This window comes from Lagopus muta, chromosome 1 (assembly GCF_023343835.1).
Source record: "Lagopus muta isolate bLagMut1 chromosome 1, bLagMut1 primary, whole genome shotgun sequence".
In the NCBI taxonomy this organism is placed as follows: domain Eukaryota; kingdom Metazoa; phylum Chordata; class Aves; order Galliformes; family Phasianidae; genus Lagopus; species Lagopus muta.
The window spans coordinates 7,251,028-7,273,836 of record NC_064433.1 but is presented as its reverse complement, the minus strand read 5'-3'; the positions used below and the strand labels follow the sequence as shown (position 1 = coordinate 7,273,836).

The 22,809-nt window shown below is 43.4% G+C and overlaps 1 protein-coding gene across 1 annotated transcript in view; it reads left to right on the top strand.

Moving 5' to 3' along the window:
- Window positions 1–22,809, top strand: part of FRMD4A (FERM domain containing 4A) — a 355,674-nt gene that overhangs the window by 59,187 nt on the left and 273,678 nt on the right. The window lies entirely within an intron of this gene.

Sequence of the window (22,809 nt, the reverse complement as noted above, 5' to 3'; positions counted from 1 at the left end):
AAGCACAGCCTCCACCCAGCATGTCATCCCCATGGATTGGAGCACAGCTCTGCCTCCACATCACCATGAAGAATTTCTGTAAATCCTTGTGTTCAAGTCAGCGTCTGTGAGACCGCAGTTAAAAATTCACTCCTTGAAATCTTTCATGGATGGCTTCTGAGGTCTACGGACTTTGGATCTGCTTAGCAAAGATCATATGAGTTGCTAGCTCCTCCAAATAGCTTCAGACTCCGAAGGGTGACATTGCCTTGGAAGGAGTCACCCTCCCCTGGAGCTGATGTGGTAACAAAACTTACATAGAATGATAGAGTCACAGAATTGTAGAATCATAGGATCATTAAGGTTGGAAAAGACCACTGAGATCATCCAGTCCAGCCATCAACCCATCCCCATCATGTGCACTAAATCATATACTTCTATTTCACACCTACCTGTATCATGAACACCTCCAGGGATGGTGACTCCACCACCTCTCCGGGAAGCTCATTCCAGTGCCTCACCACTCTTTCTGAGGAGAATTTTTTCTTAATACCCAACCTGAACCTCTCCACACACAACTAGAGGCTATTCCCTCTCATCCTATCACTATTACCTAGCAGCAGAGACCAAGCCCCACCTTGCTGGTACAAAGATCCTAGGTGATTTCACCAAGTGACTCTGCCCATGTTACCTAAGCACACTGCAGTCATGTCTCCTTCTGTAAGGATCTGGGAAACAGCCTTGGTTACTCTTTGAATTCTTCAGAGATGAAGGATCCTCATGTGGACATCCGGACAGCTCAAGGCTCCTGTAAAGAGATTCAGGGCACTGAAGGTGGAAAATGCTGGGTAAACTGTGCCCTTGGTATCAGGCAGTGTGAGCCATGGAGTGATTCAGTGCAGATCCATAATGTCATCCATTTAAGCAGACTTGTTCGAGCAAAGTGGTTTGATGATTTGGGGTAATGTTTTGTGCACTGCAAATGTTAAATGACCCCTGATAAGTAAAGAAAGTCTATTAACAGGCTGTTCTGAAAGCAATCAGGCTTAATTATCTGAAAATATAGGTTTTTGCCGGAGCATAAAAACCTGTTATTTATTTTTTTTAAGTTTTGAAAACATCTGTAGGCTAAGTGTATTTGAATATGCATTTGTATATTTATATGCACATATATGTGATGATTATGCAATGAGCGTGGACATTTGCCATTCATTTCCACTGTTTTCTCCTTTCTGGCCCTGGTTGGATTTCCTGGCTGCAGCAGTTAAATGCTTGGTGTCAGCAAAATGCATATTCTTTCTTCACCTTTTTTTTTTTTCTTTGCCTTTTGAAGGAAGATTTGTTCTCTCCCTCCCAAAACAAAATCCTCACCCACAACTGACTTGAGAAGTCCTTTGATGTCCGCTTACTCAGTACACAGATTCAGAGCTCTAGGTCCCAACCTTCTTCCATTTGCCAGCTCAAGCATTAATTTAATAAAACTTAGTAAGAGGGCAGAGTTGAATGTCACGTCTAATCATTCATCAGACCATAATGAATTGCATATATTAACACACTCATGTTTTTATTTCACTGTGATCTTTTTTTTTTTTTTCCCCTTAGAAAAGAGGATAAAATGCTTGTTGGTCTTAACAGGTCAGAAGAGTGGAATTGTTTCAATTAAAAGGAAAAATTCTACCTTTTCCAGCTACAGTGTTTGCATACACAAAATGAAAATGCTTATCTGGTAGCTCGTGCTGAGTGTGGCACTGCGTGCAATCATTAATGATCAAAATCTTTCTAATTCAGGTGTTAAATTTTAATTACAACAGTGTGCTGATTAATACCAAATATCACCAGGCAGGAATGACTGCACTTTGCACATGACAGACTGGCTGCTGTGCATATCTAGTGCTATCAAAGCACCCTCATTAAATGTAGCTCAGGTGTGCTGCCCTACCTTCCAAAATCCAGTGTTGCAATCACCATCACCATCTCCAGCCTTGTGGACACAAATTTGCCCTGCATTCAAAACTCTGTCCTCTGCCTTCCTCAGGAGCAGCTATACAGGTATTCAAGACTCATCTTGCTTTTTCTTTGTTGCTATCTTCTGAATGAGGACTATTTTATTTGTTTCTACAGGAGTAAAATAAGGAATAAATACCTAATACTTCTTTTTCTAGCTCTTGGCCTTCTGATGGCAAACACACTTTCTGAATTTACCCATAATTTTAGTGGCACTCATAAGCATTCAGTGAACAGTGTCAATCCTGAGTAGCAGATCAAGATCAGCGTTGAAAGATGCTGCCTTGATCAGCTGCTATTCTGGGTCAGTAAAGGCCAACAGAATCCCAGCTCCTCTTGTTTACCCACACACTTGAGCTTCCATCCAACTGGATTAAGTGATCTAATTCATCATTCTTGTGATAATCTCGCTCAAGCAATTGATTGGGAAAGTGCAGATGAATGAACTCCTGTGAGCCCTGGTTTACTCTGACTTATGATGTGGCTGTTTGGCTGTTGCAAGCCTTTTCCCAATGGATGTTAGGGTAGGTTTCTTCTCTGTTCTTGCATTTTGAAGAGCTTGCCTGTTGGATGAGGCTCTCTAGAAGCACTGTTCCTCATATGTCAACCATTACTGGTCACCAAGGAACTAACCATTATGTTGAAATGGCTCTTTGGATGCATAAATATGCATATTTATTTCTACATAAAACACAGTATACTAAAGAGAAATTTAGTAATGACGATGAATTTCATTATACTGCTCCAACATGATGAAGTCCTTCATGTTTACCCATTTCCCCTGAAATGTCTTTTTAACATTTCTTATTACACTGCTAATAGACAACATCACTCCAGGTCTGACTCCCCTTCATCTCACCCAGGGATGAGCACTTCAGCTTGTTGTCACCACCCTCTTTGGTTGAGTCCCATGAGTGTTGGCTCCAGCAGTTCAGCCCTACCCATAAGTATCCCAGTTTAGGACATCTAGGAAGTAGACATCTAATTCTGGGCTAATCACCTTAGTCTCTTCTTATAAGTGAAGAAAAGTAGTACCTACTCTAACAGGTCATTCATCTCAACCCAAAATTGTCATCTGTGATGAGACAAGTTGCCTCTGGACACCTGTGGCTAGAGGGAAGATCAGTCTGGGGTGACTAGCTTAAAATTATCCATCTGGCTTCAACGGTTGAGTTGGGAGAAATTCTTCCCTTGATTATTTTTACAGAGTAAGCCTAATTCCCACCCTCAGGTTGGTCTTGGCTAAGCTATCTCTTGGATGTCTGAGGTATTCTCAGGGCACATTAATTTTTTGCAGAGCTAAACGATGACTGTCCATTTTATTTTTTTTTGGAGGGGGATGAGGTAAAGAAAGTAGAAATTATAGGGTAGCTGTCCTCACCTGTTTGTATCAGGGCTGTGATTTGTGTCATTGCTTTGTGCTGCTCTGCAGGACTGAGCAGGGGAGCAGCTCTTCCCACCAGTGGCCACAGTGCACTGTAGGGCTGAGGGTCTGCCAGATTGGTCTGCATCCCATGGGAAAAGCAGGTCCTTACTTGGGATAAACTGTCAGGTCTCTGGTGACACGAGGTGTTTCTTTCTGCTCTGCTGCATCTGTAGAGCCAGATGGTTTCACACCACTCCATGTTGGTGCTATAGATCAACTTCAGCATCCCTGAAAGCACAGTTTGCTGTGACCCCCTGGGCCGTCATCAGAGGCTGTGAGCTTCCTACCTGATTAGCAATGATGACAGCCTAGGTGAGGAGGCAGCTGTACCCGATTGCTGGGTCTGAGCACACGTGACCACACAAGAATTAATCTCAGACGGTGAATGCACAGCGTGCAGAGCTGATTATTCACTGCCTGTAGCAGAACAGGTGGCCTGCTGTCAGGCAGAAGGACAAGTGCTTTACCCCTATGGAGTCTGGCATCCAAAAACATGCCTTTTTTTTTTTTTTCATTTGGCTACTCCGACAGAACAATGGAGTATCCCTTGGGAGTTCAAAATCAGGGAACACTGGGGTTCTTTGCACCCTTGAGGCTTCATCCAGTGCAAAATACAACCACTGGTCGATGTTGCAGTGGCAGCTCTGCCATTCACACCAGCAGTGGCAGGGGTGGGTGAGGACTGTTTTCCCTGTCTCTCTTTCCTCTATAAAGTCAGTGCAAATATATTTTTATCCGAAATACTGTGAATGAGGTCAGGTAGATCTGCAGAAAAAAAAGAAACAAAAAGAAACAAAAGCAATGCCACAGGCTTGCCAGAGGTTAAAACTGCAATGGCTTTTAATGTATTTCTTGTCCCAATATTTAACTTTCATGCATTGAAAGCAGCCAAGAAAAACTATTAAAGGTTCAGTTAGAGGCAATTGTTAAATTGTAAATCAAATGGGAAGAGTGAGTCAATAAAAATAAATAAGAGGAATGGTCCCCTGGCTGGGGATCCAGTGCTTTTGTTAGTCTGAAGATAACTTATTTCTTCCCAATAATCAAAGGCATTTTGTTATATACAAAATCATAGGTGAAGCAGCAGTGAAGGAACTCAGCCTAAGATTGCTCCCTGTGCAATGCAACACAGTACAGCTCCATCATAACTCTGGATACTGGCACCCAGTCACTGAAACATGCCATATAGAGGAGCACCTTTCCTCACGATCCTCTTTGAAGTCTGGTATGTCTTACTGTGGTGATTACTTCATAGAGCTTCCTCCTGATCACGTACTCCTATAGCACCACCAATGACTCCTTCTTAACTGCAGTCTCCATCAGTCCCAGCCCAAAACCTCAGATGTGCCCCAGGCTTCAGCTCTACTTCTGCACCTCTCCCGAGCAGAGATGTCACTTCCTTGCTCCCCATGTACCAGGCTGGGCTCTCTCAGCCATTTTTTCTTCTCACTGCAGACAAATTTGACCTCTGGCCTTTAGAGATCAAAGGCCACAATCCGACACCATTGTATGCTCTAACTTCCACTTCATTTGGTCTGTTTATGTGGCCACTATTTTCCACATCATTGGCAGGGTACTGAGTGGGTGATTTGTCACAAAGCTGACAGTTATAGACTGCAGTGTTATAAACAGCCTCTGATTTTTAAGTTAATCAGAGGAAAAATGAGAATCAAAGTCTGAAAGGTTATATATGCGTGTATATATTCCTGCATTTTGCACACACTTGTTACAGCAGTCTTCAACAGAAACTTCTATACAGAGCAGTTAATGCCATGGGCTATCCATGAGCCAAGTCCTCTGCTGCTGCAAGGGTCTGTGGCAGAAGAGCTGCCTTCTTATGCCAGACTTCATTATTTTGTCGTGGAGAACTGTGCTTTGCAGCTGTGCTGCCTCTGTAGGATAGGGCCTGCATGTGTGTAGATGCACAAAGCAACCCACAGGGCAAATAGTCATCTAGCCCAGTGTTTGGTCTAATGGATATAGAAAGAAAAATAAAGAATGTGTATCATCCTGCTTCCCAGCAATAAGTTGATTCCTAAGTCAGAAGTTTCTCTTGGACCCTCGTGTTTAATAGTCAGGAAAGAGCTAAGACCACTCTAAGATTATCTATTTCCTTCTGAATCATTCATAGCTCAGACTCCTCAGCATCTTTGGGAAATAGATTCCTGTTCAGTGGTGTACTATACGAGAAGTGCTCTCTCAGGTCCATTTTAAACTAATGCTTGATGATATAATTGCACACCTACCGGTTCCTATACTATAAGAAACAAATCACTATTTGTTTTTCTATTCTTCTTCACTGAACTATATATGATTTAAAAGACATCTATCTTTAGCTCCTCTTCTTCACTTCTCCAGTCCCAAAAGTTCTCTATTCGCTTTCTTGCGTTCTGTGAAAGATGTTCTGCCCTTTTCATCACCTCTTTTCTCTCTCCTTCTCTAGTTTTTCTGATAAAATCAGAATAACGCAGAATCTTTAAAATACAGATGCACAGAAATTTCTACAGCTGCATAATGAAGTCTGTGTTTTATTCTCAACCTCTTCTGTTAAAATTCCTACTGTTCACTTCATTTTTCATCCCTGAGATTGGGCTGATGTTTTCAGAAAACTACCCTCAGTGCTGGGATTTCGTCCTGGCCATGGTGTCTTTGCTAAACATGAAGGCAGACTCTGCTCTCTCTCAGCTTTATGCAGGGGATGTCTGGTTTCTGTAGGGGGTTGGTGGGGTCTTGCTTGGCGCGTGGAAACAACAAAAGGGAAAGCAGCACTTGCCGGCATGTGGGCTGTGAGAGGAGAGTAGCTGTTATATATTGCATGCACACAACGGGCTTTTTATAGCCTCATTAAAGTCAATGGGAGCCTGCCATCTGCTTCAGCAGGGGCAGCATTAAGGTGTAAAAACATTACACACTGTTTCGTAGTGCTTTTTTCCAAGCTGATCCTCCACTGGCTGATCCTTGCCTTGACCCCAGCACTGGGTATGAGTTCTCACTCTGTTCTTCAGTAGGGAAGGAAGAAACTGAGCGTAACGCAGAGATTTCAAAGACTGTGGCTGTCTCTCATCTGGCCATATGTGCCTGAGTGAAGAGAATGAGAAGCAGGCAAGGGAATTCTTGGCAACCCATCTCATGTGACATCCCCTGTCAGCAGGTCTCAATTTTCGGCTGACTTTATGATCTCTTTTTCTCAATCTTGCAGCTCCAAGACTTCACAGTGAGCTCAGAGTCTGCCAGGAAGGCTGTGAGTTAACTAGGTGACAGAGATAGTGAGGCACAATTGCAGAAGCTGTAATAAGCACTATTGATTTTGAATAAACACGTGAGTACTATTGACTTGGAGAAGCTGTCTTGTAGCAAGTGGAGGGGCTAAGGAGCTCCAAAGGATGGAGATGTGGATGTTTCTTTCTGGAAGGAGGTGAGATGAGTTTTAACCACAGTCTGTCTTCACCATCATTTTTCTCAGTCCTGTTGGCAGATAAAAGAATAAGAACCATGGGGCTTTGTAAATGAATGTATAAACGGAGTGTTTTAGGTGGATTGATAGGAGAGGGATGAAGAACAGAGCAATGTGAGAAAGGGATGGGTAAGACATTGTCCAGTGCTTGGAAGGAAGTTGATCTAACTGTAGATGTCCCCGTTCATTGCAGAGGAGTTGGACCTTCAAAGGACCCTTCCAACTCAAATGATTCCACGATTCTACAATTTGATGATGTCTCAGTGAGGAAGAAATGTTAAGGGAAACGAGAAGAAAGGTTTTTGTGAAGCATAGCTATGTAAAGAGGGGAAAATGAGCAGTGAAAACTTAGGATTGCCATTTTACCCCCAGCAGTTGAAAGACTCACCTGTCTACCTTATGATTGGGTTCCATGGCAGAGGTTTTGGAACAAGATGATCTTTAAGGTCCCTTCCAGCCTAAGCCATTCTATGATTCCCAGGGGATTCTCAGGTTGTTGTTTGTTGGTGAGGGTTTATTATTATTTCTTTGTTTGCTTGCTTGCTTATTTATTTTTTTATTTATTTATCAGGAGCTGTATGTGAATAAGCAAGCCTTGATACTCCATCTCATTTTTTTTTTATACCAAACCCCCACCTCCTTCCTATTTAAAATGCAACAATCTTTTAAATCACCATGACACATGCTGTCAGTTCCCTGTTGTACAATATTCCCATGGTGACACCATCCACGGAAAAGGGTTGTGGAGGCAATGTTTGTAGATGTCCCCAAATTTCAACAGAAAACAGAAGGGAGGGCCTCTGCCATGAGTTATCAGATTCTGCCTGTAAAGGGGTGGAAGGAGTGACCAGATTTGCAAATACCCTGGTTAGGTTAAGCTAAAACAATATGCAGTGCCACAAGTGGACACTGAACTGGACTCAGACAGTTTAGCCCTGAACTTGGCCAGGTAGCAGTGTAATTAGTCAAATCAAATGATACATAGTGGAAAATGGTTATGCCTTGGATCAGCTTATGCCTTGGATCAAGGCAGAAGTGCCTTAATATATCCCATTTCATGATAAGTGGTTTCCAGATCCTTGGGTTAAGGATCCAGCTTTCACCCCTGAGACTTGCTCAGGGTACCTCTCTATGTAAGAGTATAGACCTAGCAGATGTAAGAGTATAGGCTAGCATTCCCATCCTGAGTGGTGCTACCAATCAGCTTCAGATCACTCACTCAAGCCCCAGAGTTTTGCAGCCATCTATGGATCCCTCCATGGGATCCAATCACCCCAAATGGATATGGGGATTACAAAATGTCAGTCGTGCCATGGGTTCCTTGCACAGAAATAAAAGAGATTGAGCTCCTTTTCACAAAATCACACATAATGAAAAAAGTAGAGCATCTGGGAAGAAAACTCCTCCATTTCTTACTATTCCCTAGTTGTTCTTTTTCTATGATAGTAAGAATTCTGCTGAATGCAACAGGGCTCATCTGAAATGAGGGCATTCCTTTCACACATACATATTCAAAGATTAAAGAGAAAGCTTTGAATTATTTTCAGAAAAGGGGTCAATTATGTGGATTTTGCATGGCTTGTTATTAAGGCCAAAACTCACATCATTTTCACAAGGGCTGGAGGACACCGAGGCAAAGATGTAAAGGCCTGAGTCCAGATCTGCCGGGAAGAAGGGAGGGAGAATCAAAACATTTTAAATTATATCCTCTCAAGAATGGACTTCTGGTGCTGGGAATTCATCCCAGGAGGGTAATTTCAGGACTGCGAGTTGCAATGTGTGTTATTGCAGGTCTAAGCAGGAGCAGGGAGCAGGGAGCAGCTCTGACTGTGGGCACCTTCAGTACCATTCTGTAGGGGATTCTATTGGAAATAAGTGCATGTAAGTCAAACAGCCTTTTGTGGGGAATATGATATCCTTTTCCCAACCTACCTGAACTCTTTCATCACCAATACAATAATGGGTTGAAAGAAGACTAGTCAACAATGGTTTCCTTGGACTTTGCAAGCCCTTTGATGAAGTTTCTCTCAAAGGCTGTTGAGGAAACGAGAGTTGTTTGGTGAAAGGTAAAGAATTGTGTCATTGATTTAAAAACCAGCCAGGACAACAGAAAACAGAAGTGACTAGTCAGCTATTACAATGCCAAAGGCCTGATAAAAGACTATCAGAGGGAATGTATTAGCCATCTTTTCATAAATAAATAAAAGAATGCTTAGAGGAAATAGAACTATTGTATCTCTTTGAAATCCAGCTAAAACTCCAAAAGCATTGTATTTCTCAGTTTGTATCTTACACTTTCATAGGTTATCAGAAGGTCACTGAAAATATGGTCTCTTCAAGGTATGGAAAAATAGCTTTTATAATGCCCTTTCCAGTATTAGGTGTATTTCTGTAGAATGAGAAGGAAGGCTGGGTCTTGATTTTGGAAAAGTGCTTTTGGGTTCATAGTTTCCACAGTGCAAACCAGAGGAATGGAGAATGGGTGGAACTGATCAACATTTTGCACCTGGACTAAAAATTAACTGTAGGTAAAATATTTATTAAATTCCAGTGAAAATTACTGTCCCAATAGAGCAGCTTGCTATTGTGCAGCTGATAAAAAATGACCCCATAAAATCAGTTTTTGATGGAAAATAAGGTTTCAGCCATAGGTCTGAAGAGCATGTAAATGATCACTTCCATTGAAAAAAAATCTTTTTTTTTTCTCTAAAAGCTAAAACATTTTGGCTCAGATAGGATTTTTCAGCTATAATTGTAACATCCTATAATGCACACAACTTACAACACAGGGAAAAACATTTTGTGATCAGCTCTGTAGATTGTATTTATCCTTGCAATGAATTAGGGAGGAGTTATTACAGAAATTATGGGGTATAACACTTTTCTTCTAAAGAAGTCAAAACTTTTCACAAAGGTGCTGCTGTCTTCTTAGCATAGGAAGACTGAGGGTAAGGAGAATTGAAGGAGGTGCTTAAAGTCAGTGGAAGACCTCAGAAGGGAACCTTCCCAGCTTGGAAGTTGCACTTCCCAATGTACCGTGCAACTGCCCTTTTGAGTAAATAGCAATGTACATTATTATCACAGGAACATCTCTGAGCCCATCTTCCAGAGTTGGCAAAAAGACATAATAAGCAGTCACAACTATAAAGCTAACTCTGGCTTTTTTCTAAGAGGAAAAATATGAGGCTGCCCATTTATCTCTAAATTGAATCGACGACTATACAACTCCATGTGAGCATTGTTATTTTCCTTTCCCAGCAAGGCATTGTTTTGTTGCATGAAATCTGTATGTTCAATAGATTTGATTTTCCGAGCAGCTGGGTTATCTTGCGCTGTGAAGGCTCTCCCTTAATCTCAATTGCTGTGCTTTTCTCAGTGCCGTTCCCAGCTGCTCAGAAATGAGCACGGTGCTTTCATCTTTCTTTTTGTGCTCCTATTAGGTGTGACAGTTCCAACAACACCCGTATGTATGAAAATATTCGGGTTTTAATTTGTTTTTTAAAAATGTAATTGTCAAAATAATATATAGGCCAGAAGAAGCTACTTTTAAATTGTAAAAGTCCTGCCATAATCACACACTGATTACATTTTTCCTTAGGAATATATACTTTCTTCAGATTGGTCTAAAACATAATTGCAGACAAACCTTATTTATCCACAGGAGACAAGGGAACTGAAAAGAGCTGAGATATGCAGAGCTGGGCCATAGGTGCTTTTCAAATGATGGTAACACGCAATTAGGATTAATGTATGTGTTTGATTGTTTGGTTTCTGGAAGAACAACTTATGAGAGACAAGATTGTTGATTATCCTTTTTTTTTCTGTCCTGTTAACATTTATTATGTAGACAAACCCTCCCTTGGCATACTGGGGTCTTGATTTTATAGAGCACTTGCTGGCATTGCTGAAGAACCAGCAAGGGAGGAGAGAAATGGGAGGAATACTGTTTGGGAGGATGGGATGATTCAGTGGTAGACTCTGCTCTAAATCTAAACAGGTTGGAGAAAAAACCCTTAAGTTTTTTAATGTTCTTTTTCTTCTAAAGGGATCAAAAAGAGGAAACATTGAATTTGTACCCAGGAGGTGTCTGGGTTGGTCCTGCTGCCAGTGATGCTATCAGTGCTCAGGATGTACTGTAGTTAAATGTCAGAATCATAGAATCATATAAGTTGGAAGGGACCCTTAAAGGCCGCGTAGTCCATGTCCCCTGCAATGAACAGGGGCATCTACAGCTCCATCAGGTGCTCAGAGCCCTGTCCAGGCTGACCTTGATTGTCTCCAGGGATGGGTCATCCACCACCTCTCTGGGCAACCTGTTCCAGTGCCTCACCACACTTACTATAAAAGCCTTTTTCTCATATCCAGTCTAAATCTCCTCTAATGACAGTTTCTGGTTCTGTTCTCTGCACCATGATCACTCTCCCGTCCCTGCAGCAACATGGATTTGACAAGGAAATTGTGATATTTCTGCCAGAAGAATGCAGATGTGCTCTGTAAATGTCATCAGGTCTAAGCTAATGTCATTGAGATCAGAGGGGCTATTCATGCCTGTTGAAAATGCTGCCAACAAGTTCAGAAAGACAAGTAGGTATGAGCTTAGCCTGTACACCGCTCAGTTTGGAGTATTTTCCTGTTTTTTTATTGCAGATATATGTACTAGACACACACAGATCACGTACTTACAGTGCGAGTACACACTGTGGACTTCATCAACATCTAACCAACCAAGTATTTGATGCTGATATTTTAGAAGATAAAGTGATGTTGAGATTTTAGGTAATTGAGGCTGGAATAAGAATTCTGGGTTTGGGGAAGCTGTAGGGGCCCACTGACTTGCTGTTTCTAGATAAAGCATCACACAAAACCATGTGGGATGTGCAAGTGTGATGCTTGTGCTTACAGTCTGTCTTGCCTGGCAGTCTCTCCTTGGGTGAGATAATTTTACCTTCTGGGTGTCTGTCACTTTTTTGGTAGTAAATGCACTAATGTTTCTAAGTGGCTTTTTAAAATAATGACCAGTTAATTATCTCTGGGACATTTTGAGAAAATCTATGTAGTCCATGCAGTCTTTGAAAACTCCCAATGTGAAAGATATTCTTAAACTTCATTAAAACAATAATGTATTTCTAGATTGCCTATGTGAGCACTGCTATTAAGGAGAAGCTACAGCAGTTCAGTAGTGGTCAGATCTGGCAAGCAAACATAATGTGGAGATGAGAATGAAGGCCATGCTGTGACAGCCCTGAGGGGGGTCCCCAAGCCCAGCCACAGCACAGTCCAGGGGACAAACTCCAGCAGAAGCACACCAGGAAGATGGGTTCAAAGGTTGTTCGCTGAAGGAATAGAGGCTGTAAGGGAGCAAGGAACAAGATTCACAGTATGAAAGAGCAATGCCAGGGCAGGAATATACTCCCCATTCTGAGTCTCCAAAGGCAATATCAAGGATATTAGATTAGAGATGACATTTCATTGTTGGTGGTGATCTTGCTAGAGACCACTGCCACAAAACAGAGAGTGCCCACAGGGAAAGCAGAGTCAGCAAATATCTGAAGAAAATGCTTCTGTTGATTATGATCCTTAAATTAGACTCCTTGCTTTTGCTATTTCAATGTGCAAATAGCACAGAATGGTGGGCTCCACAACCCAACAGCTATCTGGTACCAGTACAGGGTCTCCAAATGAGGGTGCTGATCCTGGATGGCCTCACTCCCATCTTGATACGGTCATCCATAGGTGCAGTATGTGCTTTAACAGCTCTGTGAGCAGGGCTGTAAAGAGCAGCCTGGTAGTAGTAATTTTTAGTTAGGGATGAAAAAAAGATCTAAAAATGTACTTGTGCCTGGAAGGGGTGCTCTGCAGAACTAATCTTTTACATTTCTTCTGCATCTTCCATCTGTGATTTCATGGCTAATTGATTTACCCATGCAGTGTTCCTGTGAAATATAGATTATCTTCACTTATAGAGCGGTAAAACTGAGTGCACAGGGGTTTGCATTTCAACTTGCCCTAAATCCTCAAGGGATTAGTAGGCAGAGGAGACCTGGGACCCCCCCACTCCCCTGCTCCTCATACCCAAAGTGAACTCTCCCTCCTTGTGGAGATGCACAAAAATCACATCCTAAGCTGGTAAAAACCACCATGTGCTACACTCAGTGGACCACAACACTGCCCCAAATGTTCAGCAGGAATTTCTGGGCCTGATCAGGACACGAAGCATGTCTTTGCCTTATGGATGAATGTTAGGGCACAAGTCACATAGCAGAAATGCCATAACACTGTCACGTGGTTGGTTTTAATTTCCATCATCAATGACTTCACCACCAGCACCAGCTGTATTGATTGTGATGATGCTTTGATGATCAGTGTCTGTAACAATCCCAGCCACAGCGCTTTGAGGAGATCCAAGCTCAGTCTTCTGGTCTGCAGAATTTCATCCCCCCGGGAGCTGTGGGAGGTTTTTAGTGGTTAGAGGGAGACACATGATACATACTTTGGGTTCCACCTGTGAGAGTAAATAGAAGACAAACATCAATCTCTATCAAGTTAATAGGAGATACCCCACAGTGGACTTCTTTCTTTGACTAGATTTGATCTTTCCCTAAATCTTGAATTTTGTTCGCTGAAGGATGCTGAACTGCCTTTTATATTGCTTTTAACAAGCAAAGTAAGGTAAAGAGAAAAGGATCGTTAAGAAGTGGTGATGACCTTGCAAATGTAATAGCAGATGATAAAAAGCAGGTGGGTAAACACTTAGAAAAATGAGGTGGCTGGCAGTCATTATGCACAGGTGATATTAAGACTCTAGTATGAAGTGAATTAGCTGACCAACTGACTGAACTGCTATGCTTTATCTTTGAACATATCATGTATAATAAGCAGGATTTAGGCAACTTGTGTGGTTTTGAGTCCATCTCCTCAAACTACAATTTCTGTCTTTTGTGGCAATATGCACATATGATCTGCTTTTATTTAAGAAGTTTGGATCCATCAGCCCAGTAACCACCTTTCTTACTGTGTGCAAGGGAACTCAGATGAGCAATCACAGGGTTAACGTGTGATAATGAGCAGGAAACATAATGAGACATTTTCATCCTTATTTCTGCCAGGAAACATAAAAAATGCATTTCTGTTAGGCAGCCAGGACACGCATCACCTTACCCTAACACAGGTCAAGGGAAAATAGAGCCTTAGAAGTGCCAGTTCACTCCACATACTATAAAGAAATGATAATGAACCGGCTGAGCTGGAGGCAGCCGTAGTGCAGACATTTGAAGTTGGCTGAGACAAATCCCCCCTCTGAAGGCTGACCCTGCTCTGTGTGGTTTGTTGTTGTCTCCAGCTGAAGAAAAAAGCGGGGTCCCTGAATTTTAACAGCATCTAATAGTGGAATGAATCTCAGCATCAAATATTAATTGAGATGAGGCTTTGATGTAAGTGGGGATTGTCAGTTGGGCTGAAAACAGGCTGGTGATAAGTATTCATTATATGTAGAAGCTCTCCTGTGCCTGGCTGGGGATGCTGATGTTATTTTACATCTTTATTGACATTCTGAGAGATGGATAAATGTCCCACTAACCCAGTAAAGATGGAGAAATGAGACAGCAGGGAGACCTGGAATGAGAAGCATTAATAAAAGAACATCTGTGTGATTGTGGCTTGTTTCAGTGAGAGGAGCACCCAAACAGGGCCAGCACCTATTCATATACACAGATCCCCTTTCTCAAAGAGAGGAGTCTAAGGAGTGAAAAGCCTTGAGAGGACCAAAAAGTTACATGAGCTGAATGGGCTCTGGAACATAGATGAGCAAGAAAGCAAAAAGCAGTTCCTAATGTCTGCATGTCTTTACTTGGTAGCCTTCATCTTTTTCCCAAAGCCCATGAAATTTGCTCATAAATTGCTACAGATGATAGCTGGTCAGCTACTGGGAGTCCTCACAAAGGTTGGGAACTTAAGAAGGGCATCTAATGAAGGAGGCAGACATGTGCAGCAAGAAATATCCGTCGCAGAATAGAGCAGTCACGTGCTGCTGGCATCGGAGGAACAGAGCTTTTATTTGCAGGGGTTGGCAGGGCCCCATTTAGGCTGTACAAGGATGGGTTTCACCTCCCCCAGAAGATGGCTCTGCCAGGGATGGGGATGACTCCAAGCTTACAAATAGCGTATGGGCCATAAGGCGGTGGGGTTTAGCAAGATTCGAATAAACCAAGATAAAAATATGCAAAAGGAAGAAAGCGTAGGATCACCATGGGAGAAAACAGCCTCCCTTGTTTCACATGGGGCTGTTTTTGGCACCCTGTCATGTCCCATGAAGCAGCCTGTCTCAATCAAACAAGGGACATGCAGGATCTACTTTGGACTCCATCATCCTAGTGATACTCCTGTCTACAGGGGCTGCTACTTTTCATGCAGTTTTATCTTTTGAGAGCTGAGCAACTGTGATAGAACCCAAACATGTGCTGACATTTTGGAGAGGGTATGGCACCCAGTTGGATCTCTTCATCTGGAGTTCTGCTTTGCTTCCAAAGTAACTCAAAAGGTTGAAGAAAATTAAAGCATCTCGTCAGGACACAATGCTTTACAGGAATGCTTAGGGGCAAGACAAAACTTTTGTTTTGTTTGCTCTGCCTACTGGTCTGCTCATTCTGCTTTACCTTGAGCCTTTGTGTTCATTCCCTTCCCACCTCCTCTTCCCCAGGCCAGAAAGACTGAAGCCCAGGATTTGCACAGTTGTAATGGCACTGTCCTTCAGAGAAATGGCAATTTCCCATGGAGTGCTTTGTGCACTCTATGAGAGCTATCCCTACTCTCCCCATACACGCAGAGACATCTACAGAGCTGCTTATGCACATTTGCAGAGTATCTGGGAGTCACCTTCTAGCAGAGGTTGTGCTTTTGCAGACAGAAAGTGGCTATAATCAGGTTTCTAACCAAGAACATAATAGCCATGCTTTTCCAGAGTTACAGCTTGGGGAAACGGTGTTTGATTTGACAGAGAGATTTTTAACAGGGATGGCAGTAGAGTCCTTTACATTGGAAAAATCGCTTCTGTTATCTTGTTCTGCTTATTTGTTCTTGCAAACCAAACACAGTGTTTGTTGCTGTCTACACTGTAGTGAACGCTGTGCCCTGTTTGAATGGTTACTGAAGTGGATGAATAAATAATCTGTCTGACTGCTGAAAATGCATATACAGACCTAATGCTCTAGTAAAAGGCTTTGTGTGTGTTTTGGCTGTTAACACCCAGAACAGCAAATACACCTAGCAGAGAAAGGAAAATGCAGCACAGGTTACTGCCTGGGGAAGAAAGCTCCACCATACTTTTAGTACATGTTTTGTCAGAAGACAAAGCACGAAGCTCAGCCTCGTGGTTGGGCACACTGGGAGCCAGGAGAGCCAGAGACCATTTCCTATGCTGGGGCAGAAGCTCTGTTCAGCAGCTATCACTTTAATGTCTAAGCCTCATCTACACAGTTCCATTCTTACATCTATAGGTCTTCAAAGAACTGGTGTGCTGGGATGGAAAGGAGAAACAGAGTGATCAGAACCTTGTCCAGGTCAACAAACCAGATCCTGGTCCTGCTGACCCTGCCGAGTTGGTGGCAAGGCATCGGGTCCCTTGTGGGCACTGGGGCTGGGGTGAGCTACTCACATGGGCAAGAGGCAGCTCTTCCTTCTTTAACTACAACATTGACTTAATAGGAATAAAAATAATAATAGTTGAGGACATTGTTACAACACTGTTACGCCTCCCAGTTGTTGGAGGACGATGGGCAGAGCCTGGCAGCAATGCTAAGCAGGGCAGAATGCTAAACTGGTTTTGCCTGAGGTCAGTATCTCTCTCAGCTTTGTACAGAGACCTAGGATATTCAGATGTGATCTTTGTGTCTGCCTTCCAGATCTGAAAGGCAGCTAAAGTAATCTGAATCATGCTTTGAGACCTTCATGTTCATCATTCTGCTTTGCTTTTTGGAAAAGGCATAACTGTCCCAGAAAAAGTAGGTCACGAAAGCCTTGAAGATGAGCTCTGGAAAAGTAATTGGTGTTTCCTGCTCTCACTACAACAGAAGCCATAGGAGGGTAAGCTGGCAAACGATTTTGACACTGATTACTTATGCAAATGGTGCAATGGTGGAACAGCTTGCAAAGAACATGGGGCTGCCCCAGGTTCCCTCCCCAGAGGCAGCTCTGCTGGAGCCACAGGGCAGATCTTATAAGGTGACCACTGGCAGCCTTGGAGAGAAAAATCTCCCTTAGGGATTCAAAAATGCACCCTGTATCTGGCAACAAGTAAGCATGGTTCCAGCTTTTCAAGGCTGCCAATATACCACACCCAGTGCAGCATGCTTCCTCCCCTTGCGTCACTGATGGAACTGCCAGATGAGTTGTGCCTGTATCCTTGGTGCCTTAGAGTAGTGCAAGCAGGAACCCACAGATCAGCTGTCAGCACCAGGCATGCCTGTCCGCCATCTAACAAAAAGATCATGTTTGACTCAAAAAATTGCTGTTGATAAGATGGGCTTCATGAGAACGAAGCATGATATATGCTGGGAGATGAGTTCAGAGTGAGAACTGAAAGATGACTTTGTAAAATCCATTTACAATGTATTTTATAGCTGAAAAGGAGGAGTGGCACCACCCGAAGTAGGAAGCACCCAACCATCTAATCACTCTCTTCAATACAGGGATATGCAAGCAGGCACCACCTGCAAGCATCTAACCCATTCCACCCCAACCAGAGAGGGTTTTGCTGTCTCCCAGCACATCCCTTGCAGTCCCCCAAAAAATCAGTGTGTCCATCACCCAGAGGTGAGCCCTGGCAGTAGCAAGTGCCACTCACCGCCATGCCCAACACCTTTGTATTTTTTTGCAGTGTGCCATATAAAAAAAAAAAAAAAAAGTTCTGAACTTCAGAGTCTGGATGGTTTTGCCTTTTTTTTTTTGGTCTGCTTTCCTTTTAAGGAAAACTGACAGAAGAGGGGAATTTCAGAACATTTTCAGATGTGAGTTTTGCCTGGATGAATGAAACAATTAGGAGTGGTGTGTTGTTTTTCCTTTCACAGCTCAGAGAATTAACTGCTGAAAGCAGCTATTTTTAACCGAGAAACACAATTTTAAAAGCCCTAAAAGAGACTGGCTCTTGCAAAGAATAAGCAAATCTAACACTTTTTTAGGCAGCTCCAGAAAGGTTTGCTTTTGTTATTCTATCTGTGGACTTGTAAAAGCCACAATCTCAACTCAACCCTCCCAGTTACCCACGCAACTTTTTTCAGACCTGTCTGCTGCTTTTGACTTTTATTCATAGAAGAGAAAAGAAAAGAAGAGTAAATCTGGAAAATCACTGATGAGAGAAGCAACAATATTCGTAACATTTGGAGGCAAATGTTGCACTTACAGAAAGTCTGCAACAAAAGTGAAGCGAGCATGGAAGGCATTCTGAATGTTAAATATTCATTAGTATTCCCCACACTGTGTGTTCTAAATATATTTTCAGCAGAGCCCCTGTGTATGCCTGGGATATTTCCCCCCTCCCCTAAATGATGCTATAGTGATTCGGATGGTGGGGAAGTCGCTATGGCAACATTGTGATGCTCCCTTTTGTTCATCAGATGGAGTGACCAACTGTGAGGTCAGACTGCAGAGCTGTGGCTTAGCCATGGCAGCACCCTTAGTCCTGCCTGGTGCCATGAGCATTACCTGCAGACGGGGCAGAGGTCAAAACCAGGCAGTGTCCCGCTTCTTTCTCTTCAGTCACCTTGTTTGAGGGATGACTGCTTAACCAGCTTGATGTCAGGGAGGCAACAACGGACTCTGGCAACCCCAAATGGGAGATTAGTGCCCTGAAAGGGCAATGGGACCATGGGCTGGGAGATCATGGCCAGCAGCAATTCTGCAGGAGAGTAGGCAGGAGGAGATGGCTGCTCTTAGTGTCTGAGACCAATGGAGCTTGTGTTTGAATACAAACTCCCTCTGCTCTTCAGGATGGCTGCAGACAGTGTAACAGTGTTGGGATCCCCACCCTGAAGAGTAGAAGAGGTTTCAGTTTACCAAAGTTTTATTCAAACATGGAAACACCTACAGCAGGTGAACAGGAGGAAAGCTGCAGGGTTTGGCTGTTTCTAGGCCCTTGGCCAAGAGCCTGAATATACTGAATATTATAACACTGAATATTATAATTGTGACCATTTTTTTCCCACTGCTAGATAACTGGAGCCAAGTTCAGCTCCAGAGTCAGACACTAAAAATCAGACACTTAAGTCTACTTGACTAAATACCAGTATCTCTTCTCTCATTCTAGTCCATGCAACCAGCAGAGCCTAGAAAGAGTTCCAACTCTAAGGTAGGCATCTACCATGGTCAATTGTCTGCCAGCAAGCACTCAAATTACAACAGTATGAGGGATTTTCAAGGCACCTATCTCAATTTCAAGATTAGCTAAGGAACCAAGAGCAATTATATTTCTAGTTTACACAATTATATTCCCAGTTTACACACCTCTTCTGTCATGAGGTGGGTTGAATCTAGGACAGAATGAACCTCAGCAACCAGACAAGTGGGTCCCTTCTTTTTCAGATAGAGAATCTGAGATACACTGGGTGTTTCTGACCAGGCTCTGAGTCAAGTAGTGCTCTCCTCCCCAGAGAGAGGATGGGAAAGCAAGTGTTCACATGCTCCTTTTGCCTCTGCAGTGCCTTTGATCTGAAAATTGCTGGAGCAGAGGCTGTAGAACAAGTCCATGGTAATCTGAGCATTGCTATGGGTGGCAACGCTGGGGAGGAACCAACTATCAGGTCATGGCACATGCTATCATGGTACCTCTGTGTCGGCTGCAGCAGCTGAAGCTTTCATTTCAAAGCAAGCATGCACAACTCTGGCTCTCAGAGCTGCAAAGATATTGCCCTGAACATGAAACAGGTGGGGGGAAAGCAGAGAGGGTGGTGGTCCTGCTCCTGTGTGCACAAAGGACAGAGTGGTGGCTGCGTGAGCTAGCAGCATGTTACAGTGAACTCAAGTTCTGCCTAGCTCTTGGAGACTGGAAGGAGCATGAATGTTACAATGAACTCAAGTTCTGCCTAGCTCTTGGAGACTGGAAGGAGCATGAAATGTGCTGCATGATCCCATCCACCTGCTGTCACGTCAGCCCTTCCACCTGCTGGATGTGATCAGCACCACTGCTTTCTGAGGAGCCACACTGAAATGTGCTCAGGCAGAACCAGTTGCGTTTTCCTGGCTCTGCTGATGAAAGAGAACATGGCGTCTCTATTCATTGCAGGGGACTTGGACTAGATGCCCTTTAACGGTCCCTTCCAACTTAAATGATTCCATGATTCTATGATCCCACTTGGGGATTCACAACCATCTTGGGGGCCCGAGCATCCTTCAGAAGTGCAGCAGGGAGGCAGAGCAAGAGGGGATTATTGTCCCCAGGTGTGCACACTCAGCAGGGATGCTGCTCCAACAGCTCACTCTTCCTCCCTGTTCCTGCCCTTCCTGCTGAGCTGGGCTCTGCTCTGACTCATGCACTATCAGCACAAATCCCTGATCCATTCACATCAGAGTCTTTGAGTGCTGCTGAACCAGAAAGGCCCTGGCTTGCTTTTCTGGTCTCAGGCAGAATTACCCTTCTGGCCTTAAGGAAAATCATATATTTTTTTGCTTGTAAACAGAGATAACACAGGAAGTCTCATGAGGCACCATAGGTTAGCCTGGTTCAAAGCAGAACCAATCTTTAGCAAAGAATTGGTCATTCATGTTGTCATGGATGCACCATCCATGTTATTATACTGCATTATTGAGTGCCCATGTGGCCTGAGATAGCCCAGATTCCCAAATGCTCCTCTTTTGTTATTCTCTTTTTGACACTTTTGAGTGTCACATTCCTCTGATGATTCAGAGATGAGGCTGTTTTACAGGTGCACAGACCTGTGAACCTCACACCAGCATCTGACACCATACTGCACACCAGAAAAAACACAAACACTGTATTTTCCCAGAGCCTACAATTCCTGCAGCCACTTATTTGGCCACTCATTAAAGTCCTGTAAATACCAATAGCAAAATACACCTATATACACCCAGCAAGAAATAGATGAACCTGCCAGAGTTGTGCAGTGGCTCTTTAGCTCAGGAAAACTTATCTCTGCCTTCAGTGTGATATGATCAAATTCCTTCACATTTAATAAAGAGCAGAGTTTGTCCAAGGGCAGTTAATTAATTTGAAATTAATAATAATGATAAAACAAGGGGCACTCCCTCCCCCCTCTCCCTCCCGTTATTACCTAATAATGCATAATAAAAGCACTCAAACTGTGAGATCTATAAGGTTGAAAAAATGGGAAGGGAGAGATAGAGAGGAAGAGGGTTGTATGGGGCTGAACATCCTCATCTGTCTGAGTGCACTTAGAATCATAGAACTATTAAAGTGGGAATAGGCCATGAAGATCGTCTAGCCCAATTTCTACTAGGGTTTCCCAGGGCAGGAGTTATTTATTTTTCTGTGTTCATCACAGGTTTTGCATTCATGTACACAACCATGAGCACATTCCCTTTCTCTCTTCATTTGGGTGTAGCCTCCAAAAGCCTACATGGACTGTGAAGGTCACCCCAAAAAGCATGAAATCATGGCAAAATGAGAGCCTTATGGTGATGAGGAGCCTCATCCAAAATGTGCCTTGGCTTTTGGAAATCTGAGGTGAAGCAGTGTGGGAAGGAGCCTTGCCTTTGGTTTGCTTTGCAGGTGTCTGGCTTGGACTTGAGAGCAGAGTGTTAGATGGCAAAACTGAAAGAAGTGAATCCTTATAGTCATTTAAGGAATAGGTAGTACTGTCAGGAGTGTAACTGGATCTGCTGGATCTCAGCCCAGTGCCTTCATCACATGGCACCTCTTCCTTATTGTGCCACTTCGAGGCCTCAAAGAAGAGCCAGTGTTAGAGGGCATTAGAAATTTCCACCTGTCAGCCTTGCAGTCATTTTCTAGCACCAAGAACCAGGTTCTAGTTGAAATCTAAACAAGATTTTTTATTTCATTTTCAAACAGCAACTGCTGTGTGGAAAGTTATTCTCTAGTTCAGAAAAGGGAAACCTTATTTCCATCTGTATGAGGAAGTGGGTGGCTCTGGGGGAGCAGCTGGCGTGCCCTGGGCAATGGTTCAGATAGGTTTTATTTTAGATTCGTAGAATCATAGAATAGCTTGTGTTGGAAAGGACCTTAAAGCCCATCCAGTTCCAACCCCACCACCACGGTTTGGTTGTTATCAACACCAGATCATGCCACCCAGGGCACCATCCAACCTGGCCTTGAATACCTCCAGGTAAGGGTGCTCTGCTCCAGCACTATGGACTAACTGCCTGTGTGTTTGGAGTGTGTAAGGTGCAGGTCTGAAGGCTGTTCCCCATAAGAGATTCAGTCTCTGCATCACCCTGAGATGAAAACCAAAATGCAGTGGGGAGGGGCAATTAAGTATTCTCCACAAAGGCATGCCATGCTCCAATCTGAATTAAAATGTTAATAGAAAGGCATTCAGCAAACATTTTTCATGGAGCAACTTTGCAGGACGATATTTCTTTTGTTTCCCTCTCCTTTCTTCCTCTCATTCCCCAGCTGACAATTGATGGGAACTCCCTTTTCAGCATGGGTTTGGTCACTCGCCGACAGCAAACACTCCTAACTGAAAACGCTCCAACCATTGGCATCCCCGAGCAGTGCTGGGGATGAGGAATACACCCTCTGAAAAGTAAATCCCAGGGAATCCATAGCCCTTCCACGGTGACGAAGTTTCAGCAGTGATTTCCTAGCTAGTGTCAGCCCCGCGTGGAGATGCTGCCAAATTAAGCCCGGAGTGAAAAGCCGACAGGCACAATAGGCAGCGCTGGTCCCATCCCTCCCGCCCGACCCGATCCCAGTGGCGGGGCTGGGATGGCTTGTCCTGAATGCATTACGTAAGGCTGG